The 19,442-nt window shown below is 43.5% G+C and overlaps 1 pseudogene across 1 annotated transcript in view; it reads left to right on the plus strand.

The window, feature by feature from the left end:
* The first annotated feature begins 6,739 nt into the window (after positions 1–6,739).
* The window catches only part of LOC143989520 (uncharacterized), a 31,991-nt pseudogene continuing 19,288 nt past the window's right edge, over positions 6,740–19,442 (plus strand). The window contains exons 1-8 of the transcript XR_013277041.1: positions 6,740–6,789; positions 11,640–11,754; positions 11,882–12,016; positions 12,103–12,226; positions 12,343–12,440; positions 12,530–12,745; positions 12,903–13,038; positions 15,477–16,180. The product of XR_013277041.1 is annotated as an uncharacterized LOC143989520 (transcript). The remainder of the gene's footprint in view (positions 6,790–11,639; positions 11,755–11,881; positions 12,017–12,102; positions 12,227–12,342; positions 12,441–12,529; positions 12,746–12,902; positions 13,039–15,476; positions 16,181–19,442) is intronic.

The raw sequence follows: 19,442 nt of genomic DNA on the forward strand, positions 1-19,442 counted from the left end.
GTAGACTTTGTGTTTCCAGCCACCAGAGGGTAGGGGTGTTGAGATCACAAGGATTGTGATCTGGGGACAGTTTGCAGAGTAGTATACTGGGACAACTAGGTCTTCTGCAAATCTCCACTATCAGGAGCTTTGGAGAAAACCAACTGTACCTTAGACCCCTTGTCACCTGCCAGGGGGCACCATAGCAGTAAGACGCAGCCATACAGCAGATTTCTGCTTGATGAACTCTACAGATTTCAGAACCCAATATTTCTGTACAAGATCTCCAGAGTGGGTTATTTCAGCTAGAGGGACTCAATAAATCCCTGTTTCGCTTAGCTACTGGGGAGAGACAGCCTGGGGCAGGGCTAAGAGGGGGTTATTTTAGGGAGGACCGATACCAAGAAGCAGAAGGACCATGTGATGGTCAGAAAGCTGCGAGAATAGCACGAGTTTATGCAAAATGTTCCATGGGACTTTGTTGCTGAAAAAAAACTGCCTGTCTTGTACTTTTCACCAAAAAAAAGTGTATTTTTGTTTATTTTTACATAGTTACACAGTTAGTAAGGTTGAATAAAGACACCAGTCCATCCAGTTCAACCGGAGTGAGCGTCCACAATTGTCCCTATCCCTGTACATTGCACAATCAGTCCCTACCCTCAAGGAGCCCACAATCCAAGGTCCCCATTCATATACTAGGGCCAGTTTTGGAGAGAAGCCAAATAACCTACCAGCATGTCTTTGGAAAGCCATTTTTAACCACTTTAAGACCAGGCCTATTTTTTAGATGTGGTGTTCACAAGTTAAAAACTGTTTTTTTTTTGCTAGAAAATGACCTAGAACCCCCAAACATTATAAATTTTTTTCCTAACACCCTAGAGAATAAAATGGCAGTCGTTGCAATACTTTCTGTCACACCGTATTTGTGCAGCGGTCTTACAAGCGCACTTTTTTTTTAAAAAATACACTTTTTTGAATTAAAAAAATAAGACAACAGTAATGTTAGCCCAAATTTTTTATATTGTGAAAGATAATGTTACGCCGAATAAATTGATACCCAACATGTCACGCTTCAAAATTGCGCCCGCTCGTGGAATGGTGACAAAGAATTAACCCTTAAAAATCTCCATAGGCGACATGTAAAAAATTCTACAGGTTGCATGTTACATAGGGGGTCTAGGGCTAGAATTATTGCTCTCGCTCTACCGATCGCGGCGATACCTCACATGTGTGGTTTGAACAACGTTTGCACATCCGGGTGCTGCTCACGTATGCGGTCGCTTCTGCACGCAAGCTCGGCGGGACAGGGCGGTTTTAAAAAAAAAAAAAATATGTTTTCTTATTTATTTTACCTTATAACTTTTTATTTTTACACTGCTTGAAAAAAAAAAAAAAGTGTCACTTTTATTCCTATTATGTAAACATCCCAGCATGACAGGACCTCTTAAATATGAGATTTGGGGTCAAAAAGACCTCACATCTCATATTTACATTAAAATGCAATAAAAACAAATAAAAAAAATTTGTAATTTAAAAAAAATAAAATGGCCCTTTAAGAGCTATGGGCGGAAGTGACGTTTTGACGTCGCTTCCACCCTGCAGTGTTATGGAGGCGGGTGGGGGCCATCTTCCCCCTCACTCATCTCCATGTCAGCTCAGGGGACAGACGCGATCGCCTCCGCTGCTGCCAACAGCTCAAGTCCGGCTGAGGGCACCAGTTTGCAGCGAAAGTCCTCTCCCGCCATAGATAAAAGTGATCTTGGGGCGAATCCGCCGCAGAGACTACTTTTTTCTTGTACTAGACCGCTGGCCGAACACGGAGATACAGGGGTTATGGCAGCTAGCTGCTACCATAACAACGATATCCGTCCCCAAAGTAGGGACGTTCATCGGCCTGCGGCGGTCCGAAAGTGGTTAAAGAAATAAATTACTTTTATTTTCCAAGAAATTACAAAGTAATAAGCAAACAGAAAAGAAAATCCAATACTTTTACAAAGAAGAAGCAATCTGATGGTAGAAGTACCAATATATGTTCCTTTTAACCACTTTCAGACCGGACCATTTTGCTGGCTTAAGACCAGACCACTTTTTGCGATTGGGCACTGCGCCGCTTTAACTGACAATTGCGTGGTTGTGCGACGTGGCTCCCAAACAAAATTGATGTCCTTTTTTTCCCACAAATAGAGCTTTCTTTTGGTGGTATTTGATCACCCCTGTGGTTTTTATTTTTTGTGCTATAAACAAAAAAAGAGCAACAATTTTGAAAAAAATGCATTGTTTTTACTTTTTGCTATAAGAAATATTCCCCAAAAATGTATAAAAAAAACGTTTTTTCCCTCAGTTTAGGCCGATACGTATTCTTCTACATATCTTTGGTAAAAAAAAATCGCAATAAGTGATTATTGATTGGTTTGCGCAAAAGTTATAGCATTTACAAAATAGGAGATAGTTTTATGGCATTTTTATTAATCTTTTTTTTTTTACTAGTAATGGCGGCGATCAGCAATTTTTTAATTGTGACTGCGACATTATGGCGGACACATCGAACATTTTTGACACATTTTTGGGACCGTTGTCATTTATACAGCAATCAGTGCTAGACAAATGCACTGATTCCTGTGTAAATGACACTGGCAGTGAAGGGGTTAACCAGGAGGTGGCAGCGTAGGGGTTAAGTGTGTCCTAGGGGCGTGTTGCTAATTGTGGGGGGAGCGTGGCTGTGTTTTACACATCACTGATCTCTGCTCCAATCACAGGGAGGAGAGGTCATTGATGACACTGATCTAGATCAGACTCATAGAGGTCCCGGCCAGCACGTGAGCGCGGTGGCGCGCACGCAATGGGACGCACGCGATGGCACGGCGGGATGTACCTGTACGCCCATGTGCCTGTCCGTGCCATTTTGCCGACGTACATCATCGTGCGCCAGTCGGGAAGCGGTTAATGTTTCAAAAGGTCTGGGTACTGAAATAATATCTGATTTTGGAGATATTACTATGTTTAGGCTTGAAGACTGTTTTCAGAAGACTGTCCTTCAGACACCTGATCCGCAAAATTATTGAAGGATGTAATGGACAGATTCAGCCCAGTCAGTGAAAGGGAAGATGTTGCTGGGGATCTTTCTCTAAATGATTACGGGCAGCACAGTGGTGTAGTGGTTAGCACTCTCACCTAGCAGTAAAAAGGGTTGCTGGTTCAAATCCCAACCACGACACTACCTGCCTGGAGTTTGTTGTTCTCCCTGTGCCTGTGGGGGTTTCCTCCGGGAACTCCAGCTTCCTCCCACACTCCAAAGACATGCAGGTAGGTTAATTGGCCTCTGTCCAAAATTGGCCCTAGTATATGAATGGGGACCTTGGATTGTGGGCTCCTTGAGGGTAGGGACTAACATGAGTGTGCAATGTACAGGGATAGGGACAATTGTAGACACACACTCAGTTTGAACTGGATGGACTGGTGTCTTTATTCAACCTTACTAACTATGTTCTTTATACCAGCTCTGTCTCATCTGAAGATTTCTTTGTCCCCCCCACAGGTATGTCCAAGCTGCTTCACATCTGCCCATAACTGAAAACTGATTGCTTCCTTGAGTTTGAGTTACTCTAGTACTTACCTGTTGTTTCACATCCACCCAAAACTTAAAATTGACTTTGCGTTCAATGTGTCTGTGTACATTTTGGTATGCTGTTGCCCTCTCTGCATCATCATATGTTGTTCTCTAGTGTCTTACCTAAGTTATGAGCTGGTCTTATCTTTACAACTCTGCCCTCTTACAAGCCTGACTTAGATGTGAAAGGTTTGCTTTGATAGTCAGCCATCCTTATATTAACTCATGATAAATTAATTAACAAACAACCACCCCCACCCAGCGGTGGGCGTGCCAACAGTATAAAACTAGAACACCTTTATGGGGTCAGCTGAGGGGAACATTGCTGGGTTCTTTCCTTTAGTGATTCTTTCAAATGATATGCACTCCAGGCTCTACACTTGAGCTATTGCACATAGTGAACATACATAGCAAACTACACCGAAAAGCACCAAACAAGCTGTAGGTGACCTCATCTCTCTACTCCGCTCTCCTTCCACTCTTTAACACGTGCGCTCTACCACCCCTTATGACAGTTGTTTCCTCTCCCCTTAAACTCTTTCCTTCATCCCTCAGCTTTATATATATATTTTTTATATATATGGGCTGTGGAAATTAAAGATTCATTCCTCGATAAATTTTTTTGATCGATCAAAACTCTTTTGATCGGTACTCACCTCTCCCCCGGATTCTGGGTCTTCAGGGAGTTCTGTCGGCGATCCGGCGACGTCACAGACATCGGCGTCACCGTACTCCTGCCCCCTTCCCTAAGTGCCTCCGTCTGCTAATGAAGGGAAGGGGGGAGGAGTCTGGTGACGTTGAAGTTCTGATTGAACATAACGCGTACGGGGGAGGAGCTACGCATGACTCCACGCGCTGCTGCCCTACGGAACTAACGCGATTGATGGCTTTACATGCTGTGTTTTTATCATCTTTATGTGAGTAGTTTGTGTTTGAACTTTTTAAAATGAAATCTTATACTTAAGCGGTGAGCACTTAGATCTTTTCTTTCTACTCATGACCTGGTGTCCTTCCTGAGATCTAAGGAGATGTGAGAGACGTTTATGGTCCATGTTAACCCTTTTGATACCCGCTTGCATGACCATCTGTTTGCACAGGGGTCCATGCAATAAGGTGAGAGTGCTTAGTTAGACCGGAGGTGGAGGGATTGTCACGCTACTGTGGAAAAAATAATGACTTACGTCAGTGCTACAATTTGAATTTAAAACATATTTGTGTGGACTGCAAAGTTAAGTCATGGATTGTGGACACTAACTAGTGTCGGGTGATTGTATATAGTGTATACCACATTTACCACTGACTAATGCAGAGTTGCAATGCAAGGAGATCAGCTAAAAGTAGTTGGATCTGGATGTGCGTTATAATTGATTTAAAAAAAATTGATTAATCGGACACGAAAATTTTAATCCATAACAGCCCTAATAAATAAATAAATATATATATATATATATATATATATATATATATATATATATATATATATATATACAGTATATACATGGCTTTTTTTTCCTCAAACAATAGGTGCTGGAACTTAACCACGGCCCCACAAAACCCCTCCCCCTACACAAACCCTCCAAATCACATCAAATAGGTGTATTCAGTCAAATTTCACGAAAACAGTAGGAGGGTCTTAAAGGGGCATTAAATACCAGGATTACATTACATACAGAGTTCACAGCTGTCACTTGTAAACACAGAAACCAGACTTCTGTGTTTATAAGTGATTGTGGTGAGCAGGCAGCAAAGGGTCTGAGCCAGAGGGGGTGGAACTGAGTTCCACTACGCTCCCCCTGAAAAAAAGCCCTATATATATATATATATTACTGCACTCATCAACTCTAATTCTACTTCCACATGCTGATAAAAAACAGAGCTCATATTTCCTCCCCCTCCACGTGCCCTTTCCCCTTATTTCTCTGTCAAAATCCACGGCTCAATCATCCCTGCATGCCAAGGTTCTAGGTGTAATCCTGGATGATCCTTTTGGCCCCACATCCATTCACTGTCCAAAGCTTGCTACTTCAACCTTTGAAACATCTCCAAAATACATCCCTTCCTAACCAATGACATCACAAAGCTTCTAATTCACTTCCTGGTCACCTCCCACCTTGACTACTGCAACTCCCTCCTCATTGGCTGACGCTTACATAGGCTACTCCCCCTGCACTCCAGGCTCATCCACCTTACAAACTGTTCAGTGTCTGCTACCCCTTTCAGCCAATCCCTCCCCTGGCTTCCGCTCACCCAATGAATTACTGTAGATCCAAACTACTAACAACAACTTACATAGCTATCCACAACTCTGCCCCCAGATACACCTATCTAGCTCCCTTGTCACCCCATCCCATGCTTGCCTCCAGGACTTCTCCAGAGCCTCTCCCATCCTCTAGAACTTCCTACCCCAATATGTCTGACTATCTCTTACTCTGTCCACTTTCAGACGATCCCTAAAAACGTATTTCTTCGGAAAGGCCTATCCGGTTCCCACCTAACAACTGTGCATGTATTTTCTCCATCAGCACATCCCCCACAGTTACCATTTACATTTTGTATCTCTTGACCCTCCCTCTTAGATTGTAAGCTCTAACGAGTACGGCTCTCTGATTCCTACTGTATTGTAATTGTACTGTTGTAAAGCGTTGCGTAAACCATCGACACTATATAAATCCTGCATAATAAATAATGATCTTTGTTGTTAGTGGGAGTAAAATATGTCCCATTGTTGGTATCTGTGAGATAAAATAAGCCCCATCATTGGTGTCGGTGAGGACAAAATGTAACTCCAGTCCAGCATTGGTGGTCAGTGTTAATACCTGATCACACACTCCCGCTGCCTCTCTGCTAATGTTAGATTTATACTTTCACTGTCAGAAAGGAGATTACTGATCCCAACAGTCTTATATAATTGCAGTGCCTGGTGGTGGAACCCAGAGAGTGTTCCAGCAGTCATTACCTCACTGTCACTCTGCCACAGTGTCCTGGAACGCTTGGCAACAATGACAAGGCCATGTTTACACTGAGATGTTTCTCGGGGGCTGAAGTTCCTCTGGGATCCACAAGGTGGTGATCTCACTAATACCAGACCAGGAAGTCTCTATGGAATACAGACAGGAAGTGACGTCAGGTACAGACAGGAAGTTCCGGGTGAGAGGTGAGTTGGGAGGAAGTAGAAGACGTTGCTGGAAGTGGCAGCAGAGGAGGTAATAAGATCTTATTTTCTATTTACACCCAGTAACCCCCCCCCCCTGTCATGTTCCGTCCTCTTCCTCCATAGTCACTGTGACGTCTTTTATCTCCAGCAGATGTTGATACACACATATATGGTGTGGAAATCTAGATTAACCCCATTCAGGGACAGAACATTTCCTTAATTTTGGAGATGAGTAAGTATGGGCACAGGTGTGTTCACAGCTCCGTGTGCCTGAGCCCGCCAGGAAGCTTACACTGTGCTAATCACAGGCAGTGAGAGATTTCCCGTCCCTGCCTGTGATTAGCGCTGCGCAGTCTAAGCTTCCTGGCTGGCACATGGAGTTGTGAACACGCCAGAGCCCATCCTTAGAGATGAGTCACCTTCTCACCTTTTAGCCGTCTCTTGTAACAAAGAATGAGATTCAAATTTGGTTTGTACTTAGGGTTGCCACCTCATCCCTTTAAACCCGAACACGTATTAATTACACAGGTTCTGTGGCTGATTAAGGTGGTAATTAACCACTTGCCGGCCGCTGCACGCCGATATACGTCGACACAATGGCAGCGGTGAGCAAATGGGCAAACCTGTACTCCCCCTTTAAGAGCCAGGGCTAGCAGGCGCACGTGCCCGCCACGTACAGTGTGACCGCCAGAGACTCGATGTCTGCTGGTCTCCCGGCGATCACGCCCCGGAGCCGCAGAATAGGGAAGTGCCTATGTAAACAAGGCATGTCCCCGTTCTGCCTTGTGTCATGACAGAGATCACTACTCCCTGTCATCGGGAGCAGTGATCGCTGTCATGTGAGTTGAAGCCCATCCCCCCCCACAGTTAGAACCCCCTTGGACACACTTAACCCCTTGATCGCCCCCTAGTGGTTAACCCCTGTCCTTTACATAGTAATCAGTGCATTTTTTATAGCACTGATCACTGTATAAATGACAATGGTCCCAAAATAGTGTCAAAAGTGTCCGCCATAATGTCGCAGATCGCCGCCATTACTAATAAAAAAATAATAATAATAAAAATGCCATAAAACTATACCCTATTTTGTAGACGCTATACCTTTTGGGCAAACCAATCAATATATGCTTATTGCGTTTTTTTTTTTTTTTTTTTGTACCAAAAATATGTAGAAGAATACATATCAGCCTAAACTGAGGGGAAAAAAATAGTTTTCTTATATATTTTTGGGGGATATTTATTAACCACTTGCCGCCCGCCCTATAACAGAAACACGGCGGCAAAGTGGTTTCAAAAGCCTGACCGGACGTCATATGACATGATCAGGATTTTGAGACGCTGCGCGCCCCCGGTGGCGCGCATCACGGCGATCGTTGCTGTGGGGTGTCAGTCTGACACCCCGCAACTACGATCTTGGTAAAGAGTCTTCGACGGAGACTCTTTACCACGTGATCAGCCGTGTCCAATCACAGCTGATCACAGTGTAAATAGGAAGAGCCAGTGATCGGCTTTTTCTCACTCGCGTCTGTCAGACGCGAGTAGAGGAGAGCCGATCGGCTGCTCCTCTGACGGGGGGTCTGTGCTGATCGATTATCAGCCCCCCCGAGGATGCCCACACTGGACCACCAGGGATGCCACCAGACCCCCAGGGATGCCCAGCACAAGGTATGCCACCCTAGACCACCAGGGATTCCAATCAGTGCCCACAATGGATGCCAATCAGTGCCCACAATGGATGCCAATCAGTGCCCACAATGGGCATTACTGCTTGGCATGCATTATTGTTTGGCACTGATTGGCATCCATCAGTACAGTATATTACAATACAATGCCGCCTATCAGTGCCCATCTGTGCCGCTTATCAGTGCCCATCCGTGCCGCTTATCAGTGCCCATCTGTGTCGCCTATCCATGCCCATCTGTGCTGCCTATCCATGCCAAGCCGTGCCAGCTATCAGTGCCAATTTGTGCCACCTATCAGTGCCCATCCGTGTCGTCCATCAGTGCCACCTATCAGTGCCACATATCAGTGTCCATCAATGCCACCTCATCAGTGCCACTTCATTGGTGCCACCTCATCGGTGCCCATCAGTGCCGCCTTATCAGTGCCCGTCAGTGTAGCCCCATCAGTGAAGGAGAAAGCGTACTTATTTACAGAGTTTTGAAACTGAAACAAAAAAAAACATATTTTTTTTCAAAATTTTCAGTCTTTTTTTATTTGTTTAACTAAAAACCGTAGAGGTGATCAAATACCACCAAAGAAAGCTCTATTTGTGGGAAAAAAATTATAAAAATTTCATTTGGGTACAGTGTAGCATGACCGCGCAATTGTCATTCAAAGTGTGACAGCGCTGAAAGCTCAAAATTGGTCTGGGCAGGAAGGTGTTTAAGTGCCCGGTATTGAAGTGGTTTAAGCAAAAAGTAAAAAATATAGATTTCTTTTTCAAAATTTACACTCTTTTTTTGTTTCTAGCACAAAAAATAAAAACCGCAGAGGTGATCAAATACCACCAAAAGAAAACGCTATTTGTGGGGAAAAAATTTTGTTTGGGTGCAATGTCGCACGACCGCGCAATTGTCAGTTAAAGCGGCGCAGTGCCGAATCACAAAAAGTGCTCTGGTCAGGAAGGGGGTAAAATATTCCGGGGCTGAAGCGGTTAAACTCGGTGGCTTATCTGCAATAAATTAGCCTCAGAACTGTAATTCATATGTGTTCGGGATGAGGGGGCAACCCTAGTTGTATTGAAACTGGGAACCAATTTTCAGGAATCTATTTTTGGTTGAAGTTGATCAATTATTAATATTTTGCAGGATTTATATAGCGCCAACAGTTTGCACAGCACTTTACACTATAAAGGGTAGGTAATACAATTAAAACACAGTTCAATACAGAAGGGATTGGAGGGATCTTCTCATGGAGCTTGCAATGTAAAGGGAGGCGGAGGTGGTACAAGAGTAATAGCTGCAGGGTATGATCTGATTGAGGAGACCCAAGTACAGTTTTTAGGTGGAGGTCAGGGGGACTTCCCTGAATAGATATGTTTTTAAGCATACTTTTAAAGGCAGACAGGATAGGAGATAACTAGACATTTTGGGGTAGGGAATTCCAGAGAATGGGAGAGGTTCTGTAAAAGTCCTGAAGGTGAGCATGAGAAGAGGTAACAAGGGAGCTAAAGAGCAAGATGAGGAGAGAGGACGATTTAGGCAATATTACAATTATACAATTTTATTATAACAGTTTCCCAATTTTCCTTTGGGATTAATAAAGTATTCTGCATATCTTAAAAGAGAAGTATTTTTTTTATTTTTTATTTATACTTACCTCGGTGGATGGAGCATTAGACCGATGCTAATGCTGTCCCCCCTGCCGTCTCTCCAATGAGAACAGAGCCACCGGACATCGCCGATGGCTCGGTTATCACAGTTTCCCGAGAGGAAAGCTGCTGATTGGCAGTCAGCGTCTCTCCTCTCTGCTTCTCCACGCTCACTGGAGCGCTGAGCTGTGGAAGGGCAGCGTCTAAGCGGCTCGCAGAGACTGCCATCCATCAAGGCAGCTGGCGGATCCAGACTCGGAAGTCTAGATGACGCTCTGCCTCGACTGATGACAGTGACGTCAGCGGAGCGCGGACTTCAGACCGGTCTCCTCCGAAAACAAGTCACAGGAATGCAAAACGAATTGCACTCCTGTGACCCAAAGGAGAAGCCCAGCCTAAACAGCTCAGGCTGGACTTCTCCTTTAAGATGAGGTTGGTAATGTAGCTGGGGACAGTGTAGTGGGTGGCTTTGTATATTGTGGTTAGTATTTTGAATTTTATATGTTGGGTTAAAGGAAGCCAGTGAAGAGATTGGCAGAGAGGGGCAGCAGTCATGGATCGGTTAGTAAGGTGTATTAGTCTAGCAGCAGCATTCATAGTTGATTGAAGGTGGATAACAGGAGCTTCATCTAAACTTTATTTTAATAAAAAGGTCCACCTATTAATATACAACAAGGTGACCACTACGCTTAGCCCTTGTACACACGGTCGGACATTCCGACGGAAAATGTCCGATCGGACCGTGTTGTCGAATAATCCGACCGTGTGTGGGCTCCATCGGACTGTTTCCGTCGGAATATCCGACCAACAAAATTTTAGAGCAGGGCTATAAAATTTTCCGACAACATGATCCAATCGGACTTTGTCCGATCGTTTGTAGAGAATTCCGATCGGACAAAGTGCCACGCATGCTCAGATCAAATTATGAAACCAAAGCTATTGGCTACTAGCCTGAACGTAGTCCCATCGTAACGAAATAACGTCACCACGTTCCGAATGATTGGATTGTCCGACAACTTTGTCCGACTGTGTGTATGCAACAGTTTCAGACAAAATCCGTGGGACAAAATCCAACGGATTTGGTTGTCAGAATGTCCGACCGTGTGTACAAGGGCATACGGTAGCACTGACCTAACTATCTGGCACTGTGCATGGGAGATAATAACAACAGGACAGAGACACTTCTGCCACTAGACTTCAGATACACACAGGAGCAGCAACAGTTAAACTATTAGAACACAGGAACACTTACCTAATAGTCTCTCCTTCTGGCCGGGATGCGATGCAGGAGCAACTGCTCCTAAGTGGAAGGTCATGTGGTCCAATTATGTTCCTACTTCCTTAAAACTCCTCTTTTTATAAATTACTACAGTCCACTAACCAGGGTTTCTGAAACACCTAGCAGAGATAGGAATTACCTTTTTATAACCAATTGGCTTTGTGATAATTATTTAGCAACAGCCATTTACAAATACAAATGCTAGAGGGAAGCCAATTCCTACTAAGGACAGCCCGACTATTAACCTCTTGCATCGGCATTCCAATATTGTACAATCAATACAGTCCAGATAATTATCTGTCTACAGAGAAACCTACATAGATCACATGACTGCATCAATGAGGATGGAGGAGGACCGGAATCATGTGACTGAGAGGATACTAAACCTCACCCTGGAGATCATCTACCTGCTGACCGGAGAGGTGAGGAGGATTCTGGGAGGTCACATGACATCACTTTTATCTCTATTAATAAAACACAGACCTGACCGGAGAGGTGAGGAGGATTCTGGGAATGTGACATGATATTACTCTTTTTGCTTAAATACAGAGATTTCCTCCTGTGAAGTCTGAAGATCATATGACCATCACAGTGCCTCCACCTCACTCCCTGACACCTGAGAGACACAACATGCAGAAGATTCTAGAAGTCATCAGGAAGATGATGGAGCTGCTGACAGGAGAGGTGAGCGGTGCCGGGAATTCTGGGACATTATCCAGTAACAGACAAGGGATGTGTCTGGATGGTGACTGTATCATTGTGTGTGTCAGGTTCCTATAAGGTGTCAGGATGTCACTGTCTATTTCTCCATGGAGGAGTGGGAGTATTTAGAAGGACACAAGGATCTCTACAAGGACGTCATGATGGACAATCAGCCGCCCCTCACATCACCGGGTAAGAGGAGACTTTATTGTAAAGGAGAGAGCAGTACAGAGGCTCCACCTAGATCCCCCATCATCTGATAAACACATAGAAACAATGTATTCAGTCAGTGTGTGTGTTTCCTACAGATGGATTCAGTAATGGGAACCCACCAGAGAGATGTCCCCGTCCTCTGTATTCCCGGGATTCTACACAGGAAGGTCACACCATCCCTCACCATCATCAGGTAGATGAGGAATAATCACTGATAGTATCATTAGGATCTGTACATTATCTGCATTGTTACAATTGATGTAATTTTTATTATATATTTAGAGTGGAAACCTGAGAGATTCTAAAGTTGAGATTAAAGAACAGATAAAAGAGGAGGATGTGATGGAGGCGCCAGAGTCTCTAACAGGACACAAAGATCTGTACCAGGACACCATGGTGGAGTCATCCAGCTACAGAAACCCACCAGAGCGATGTCCCCGTCCTCTGTATTCCCGGGATTCCACAAAGGAAGGTCACACCGTCCCTCACCATCATCAGGTGGGTGGAGTTGAGGGTCTGGAACATAAAGTGATTGAACACTCTGACATGTGGAGACGATGTGTGGACTCTACAAGATGATATTTTCTATGTGATCTCCCATCATAAATACTTCTATTTTACAGATGTTATTTTCTCTCATTCTGTTGTTTTTTAGGGTGAAGATCTGATGAACATGAAAGTTGAGGGTGAAGTAGAAGAGATATATGCGAGGGATGATCAGCAATATATGGAGGAGGCTGGAATGACAAGGACATTTAAAGAGGAGGACAATCCTACAGGGATTAGCACAGGTGATCTGTTACTGCACACTGATTGGTCCAGAGCAGGGTGGGATATGAGTGAAATCACCCAATAATAGGTTGATAATCAAAAAGTAAGGGGTGGTGTTGCGCTCCTTGTACAAGATTATATATTTTTATATATATAGTAAATTGTTAGAATTATCAACTTGTGATTATAGCTAGAAAACATTCATCGGTATATTTAGCAAAATAAAGTGCAAGTATGTAAATATAATATACTAAAATAATATCATAAATTCATAAATATATACGTTAAAAAGGGACATAGATGTTCATCATAAAAATTCCTACTGTGCAAAATTTTAAAAAGTAGATGTAAAACAAATATCCAACATGTGCAAAATTGCATAAAAAGATAAGTGGTGTGTGATTTCAAAATTGTGCAACATACGTGAAAAGTGAATAATTCATAAAGTGACTTATTTCATCAAGGAGAAATACGAAAAAAATATATATGTATATACACAGAAAAAATATAAATAAATAAATAAAATTATTTTAGCAAACTGAGTGTATCAAGTCTCTTAGTGCAATATTGGACGTATATTTCTTGGTCCAGTGTGCAACAGTAGTGCAGATGTGGAATGTGTTAGAGAAAAGATAAAGACAGGCCTACCATGGTGCAGTATGTTGCAAAAATGTTGGCGTTTATTTAAATAGAACCATAAAAAACTCACATTTTCTTTATGCAAGCTGTACACTGTAAAAACTAGCGCCGAGCTCGTACCTGTGCGTCTGTTCCGGTGTCTAGATTGCCTCTCGTATCCTACGCGTTACGTCACAACACACGTGACTTCGACTGGGACAAAATGTGAGTTTTTTATGGTTCTATTTAAATAAACGCCAACATTTTTTCAACATACTGCACCATGGTAGGCCTGTCTTTATCTTTTCTCTAACACATTGAGCATCTAAGTGACCTGAGTGATTCAAGTTACTAACGCCCAGTGGAAAGACAAGGAAAGGACCCCCCCCCTCCCCCTGGCTTTATTCCATAGGAATGCCTAGGAAAAGACCGATCCGAAGGGATCCATCCCCTTAAATCTCGCTACATGCTGTTTACCTTACAGCAGTAAGGTAATCATTTATTTCAGCCACGGGTGTCAGTGACACTGAAGATTCATATTTTAGCACTTAAAGGCACAGTATCACTGAATGTCAGTATAGCAGCACACAGTGTTCCTGTGAAACACTTCCACATCTGCACTACTGTTGCACACTGGACCAAGAAATATACATCCAATATTGCACTAAGAGACTTGATACACTCAGTTTGCTAAAATAATTTTATTTATTTATTTATATTTTTTCTGTGTATATACATATATATTTTTTTCGTATTTCTCCTTGATGAAATAAGTCACTTTATGAATTATTCACTTTTTACGTATGTTGCACAATTTTGAAATCACACACCACTTATCTTTTTATGCAATTTTGCACATGTTGGATATATGTTTTACATCTACTTTTTAAAATTTTGCACAGTAGGAATTTTTATGATGAACATCTATGTCCCTTTTTAACGTATATATTTATGAATTTATGATATTATTTTAGTATATTATATTTACATACTTGCACTTTATTTTGCTAAATATACCGATGAATGTTTTCTAGCTATAATCACAAGTTGATAATTCTAACAAATTACTATATATAGAAAAATATATAATCTTGTACAAGGAGCGCAACACCACCCCTTACTTTTTGATTACTCACACATTTGGACACGAGTTTGGTCCTTACGGTGTATGCAGCACCTTTTTCAATATATTATATCTATTCCTTTTAGCGCAGGAGTACCTACTTTACAATAGGTTGCTAATGTCCCTGATACCCATCCTGCATATTAGGTCTCATTTTCTCTCAGATGAACCCCCTACTATTTGCTGTAGCCACAATTTGTGTACTCGTACATGATTTATGTAGATTCTGGGGTACATCTGGCAGTATTAGGTTGTGTTTCACTCTTAGTTACAGCATCTCCGATCCGATAACACAGATTGTGGCTTTCTTAGGTTGGTCCCTCTTCTTCAAGCTGATTTATAGCTGACCATTAACATAACACTCTGTCGTCTTGCTCAGATGAAAAGTGAATAGTAAAAATAATTGAAACTCCCCACCTAGACCGATCTTTGAATCTCTTGTTTATTAGAGATCACACAACCTAATGCCTAAGCTTATGGTTGTGTGAAGAGCATTCACCTCCCTGTCCTCATTGGTTCCTGTTATTCTGACAAGGCTGTGTAAATGTAGAAGTGATCTGAGAGGAGGCCCTTTGACTAAAGAGGGGAAGTCATAGCTAATTGGAACATCCACAAAGAACATCTGCCCACTCATGTCTACCTGCTTCAATTAGAGTCATGAGTTAAATGAACTAACCATCTAATATGTATTGATTCTGTTTTTTTATATTTTTCCAGGACACGCCATGGAGAAACCCTCAAAGGATCATCTCACTTTATCCCCAGGTTGTAAAATGGAGGATAAGGATATCACAAGAGATTGTGCAGGAGAAAAGACAATGAGCTCAGCTATGGATGGTGGACTTCGAAGTGTGGATAGACCATCAAATCCCTCTGACTCTGAGCAACCTTGTATTATAAGGGATGTTGCTGGATTTGAGAGGGAGAATACATTTTCTTGTCCTGAATGTGGGGAAAGTTTTAGCTCTGAATTAAGTCTTACTGTACATCAGATATCTCACACCGGTGGGAAGCTTCATTCCTGTTTCGAGTGCGGAAAATGTTTCCTTCATAAATCAGAACTTGTCATACATTGCCGATCTCATAAGGGCAAAAAGTCAAATTCCTGCCCCGAATGTGGGAAATGTTTTACGTGGAAATCAAAACTTGTCACACATCAGAGAACTCACACGGGGGAGAAGCCGTACTCCTGTCCTGAGTGCGGGAAATGTTTTTCACAGAGATCAGTTCTTGTTAGACATCAGAAATCTCACACAGGAGAGAAGCCGTATTCCTGCCCCGAGTGCGGGAAATGTTTTTTACACAAATCAGACCTTCTTAAACATCAGAGATCTCACACGGGGGAGAAGCCGTATTCTTGTCCTGAGTGCGGGAAATGTTTTTCACGGTTGTCCACACTTTACTCACATCAGAAGATTCACGCAGACAAAAACCCTGAGTGCGGGAATTTTTTTTCATGGAAATCAGACCTTGCTCTGCATCAGAGACTGCACATAGGGAGAGATCATGTTCTTGCCCCTAGTGAGGAAAATGTTTATTATGGAAAGCAGAGCTTGATATACAACTGCGATCTCCCAGAGGGATGTAGAGAAGAGCAAACGCACCTGGGTTCAGTTTGTGAGAGGTTCATCTAACTGCTGCTAAGTTCTGAATGGTAATCTGAACCTTACTGAAGTCATCGGGAGCAGAATCTTTAAAAACTGTTTAGGCCACTTTTAGGTCTAATAGGCAAGTGATCGTCACACAAAGCATTCAGAGCTAGGCGTTGACCTAGGGGACATGTACCAATGCCAACATAAAAAAAAAAAAACAATTCTGTTCAGTGGTGAGCATTTATATTATTAACACTTTAATTTTAATATTAAAAATGCATAATTCCTTTAAATAAAATGCGTAGGAGATGCCTTAAAACTCCATGTGAAATGGCACATATGCAGTATGATGTAAACAAGCAAAAGTGACATAAGCAAAGCAAAACACTTTTAAATTGTCAGTTGCTAAATGATATTTCCTGGCCTGCTTTCCTGTTTGTAATCCTGGATGAGAGACTAGTGCAGCACTCTCCTAGGTAGGTGCTAGGCTGTCAGCTAAATAGTTGAGCTTCTCTGTAATCAGTGAAGTAGTTGATTGCTTTGGACTGGTCAGGGTCTCATAGGCTACAGCAGGGATATGCAATTAGTGGACCTCCAGCTGTTGCAGAACTACAAGTCCCATGAGGCATAGCGAGACACTGACAGCCACAAGCATGACACCCAGAGGCATGATGGGACTTGTAGTTTTGCAACAGCTGGAGGTCCACTAATTGCATATCCCTGGGCTACAGGTTTGATTGTTTCACCTTGCCTTCTGGAAAGCTCCAGAACATAGGAGTGCTGCAGGTTGAAGGGCAGCCTGAATATTCATGGGTTTGAGACAATCCCTTGGAGGGGGAGAGCCCAGTAGGTGGCTGCAGAACACATAAATAATCTGGGACATGGGGCAGTCTTGTACTTGTCCTGGAGGAGAAGTTCCCATCCTGGGGGGCTTCTGTCCCCCGTATCCACCCCCCCCCCCCCCCACCTGCAACACAGCTGAAAATTAGCTGAGCTCATGGAGGTCCCTTCTACGCTAAAAACCTCTGAAGCTAGACCAAGGATTTCACCTAGGATTCTGCCTGGAGAGTCCCCTAAGGAAATGTCTGCCTCACATTGGAAGGAGGCACAAAAGTACCCAAGGACTTGTGAGCAGAGATCTGAATGCAGAATCTGGGTGACTTTTGCTGCTGTTGACCCCTTGTGCACTAACATAAAGGCTTGCCTGGCCTAGAACGTTGCTTATGGTGTCCCAGTGCTGTCCATTCCCTGAGCTATTGCTGAAGGGACTGTTCTAAGAAGCAGCTGCAGGGTGAAGAGAGTCCTATTACTGTTCAGCGTTCTGGATTATCCCACACCTCCCTATGCCCTATCTAAGTTTTATTCAGCAATAAATGTTAAAAAGGCAATTCCTAGACTGTTTCTTGAGTCAAAAGAGTGAATATTGCTGTGTGCCTGGCTGCTGCTGCACTAGTGGGAGAGGAATCAGGGACAAAATTAGTGGGATGAGCGTTACACTAGGATGGATTATAAAGGAGGGTGTCAGGGCTGGGCTAAGCCCTTCCTTCTCTGAGCTGGCCGCTCAGCTGTCAGCTAATTGCCAGCTCCCATCTCTCCACAGTTACTCAGCTGTTGATATCCTGCTCGTCAGTTCTGCCTACTTAAGCCGTCCACCCCAGAGGATCTCTGCCTTTGCCTTAGTCAACATCACAGAGATTCTCTCCTGCATTCCTGTTAAAAGACTTGCTTTGCTGACATCCCTTCTGGCTCCAGATCCTGCTTGCTGTTTTACTACACTCATCTCCGGCTCCCTGACATTTGGCTTGTCTGACTATCCGTTCTGATTCCTGAACTCTGGCTATGTTTTGACTACGTTTGTTCTATTTACTTTTATTATTAAACAAGTGTGATTTAACTGTACTTCTGTCTCAGTCTGATTTCATGCTTTCTGACAGTAGGCAAAGGCCATGAATTCAGAAGATACAGTCAATCCACTTGGTAATATTTTTTCCAGATTGAATGAGCAAGATCACTGCATGAATCAATTTGCCTTGGCGTTACAAACGCTTCTGAGTTGCACGGCTCACCTGGAATCTCCCACTGTGACTTCTCCAGTACAACCTGTGATGCAGGCCATCCCTGCTGCTGCGCCAGTGTCTGTGTAGGCACCCACCTTGAGTATTACCTCTATAAGAGGTATGTCTGGTTCCGCTCAGCTTCCCCAGTGATTTGGAGGGCAATCCAGTCCACTGCAGAGGGTTTCTTGACCAGGTTGAGATATACTTTGAGATGCTGCCCCAGACGTTTCCCATGGACAGAAGCAAAGTAGGTTTCATGGTATCTTTGCTTCTAAAAGAGCCTTGGCCTGGGCAAACCCTCTATGAGAGACGCAAAAACCTGTTGTCTTGAGTTACTTTGAGTTTGTGGCGTCCTTTAAAAGGGTATTTGACGTTCCCGCACGCTTCACTTCTGCTGCCAAATCCATCAGAGTACGAGAACTGTTGCCGACTACGCCATTGAATTCCGTACTCTGGCAGCAGAGGTTGCTTGGAACAATGAGGCCCTCGTGGCTGCTTTTTATCATGGTCTCTCGGATTCCATCAAGGATGAGATAGCAGCCCGAGAGATACCCACTGAGCTGGAGAAGTTGATCATGTTTGCCATCCTCATTGACTCCAGACTCAGAGAAAGACTCTTTTAAGGAGCGCTTGCAAAAGCCTCCTGTACTTTTGCCTCCGAGCTTTACAATCCCACCCATGCCTCCCTCACCTCCCAGGCCTCCTGGTACCGAGCCAGTCAGTGAAGATGAACCCATGCACCTGGGCTTCACGCGTCTCTCTGCGGATGAGAGAACCTTGTGGAGGAGGGAGAGATTGCGCCTTTACTGTGGCCAGGCAGGTCACTTTTTGAAGTCTTTTCCTACCCGTCCAGGGAACGCCCGAACCTTGAGGTCCTGTCACAGACAGATCTTAGGTGGCATTGTTTGTCCCCAGTTATCCAGAAGGATAAGCCCCTGGTTTCGGTCACCCTTTCTTGGGCTGAGTCGTCCGTCGAGATACAGGCTCTAATCGACTCTGGGGCTGCAGGCCTGTTCATTGATGCTGCCTTTGTA

The sequence above is a fragment of the Lithobates pipiens genome, unplaced genomic scaffold (genome assembly GCF_037356315.1).
Source record: "Lithobates pipiens isolate NorthernLeopardFrog02 unplaced genomic scaffold, aLitPip1_a1.2 Scaffold_18, whole genome shotgun sequence".
Lineage (NCBI taxonomy): Eukaryota > Metazoa > Chordata > Amphibia > Anura > Ranidae > Lithobates > Lithobates pipiens.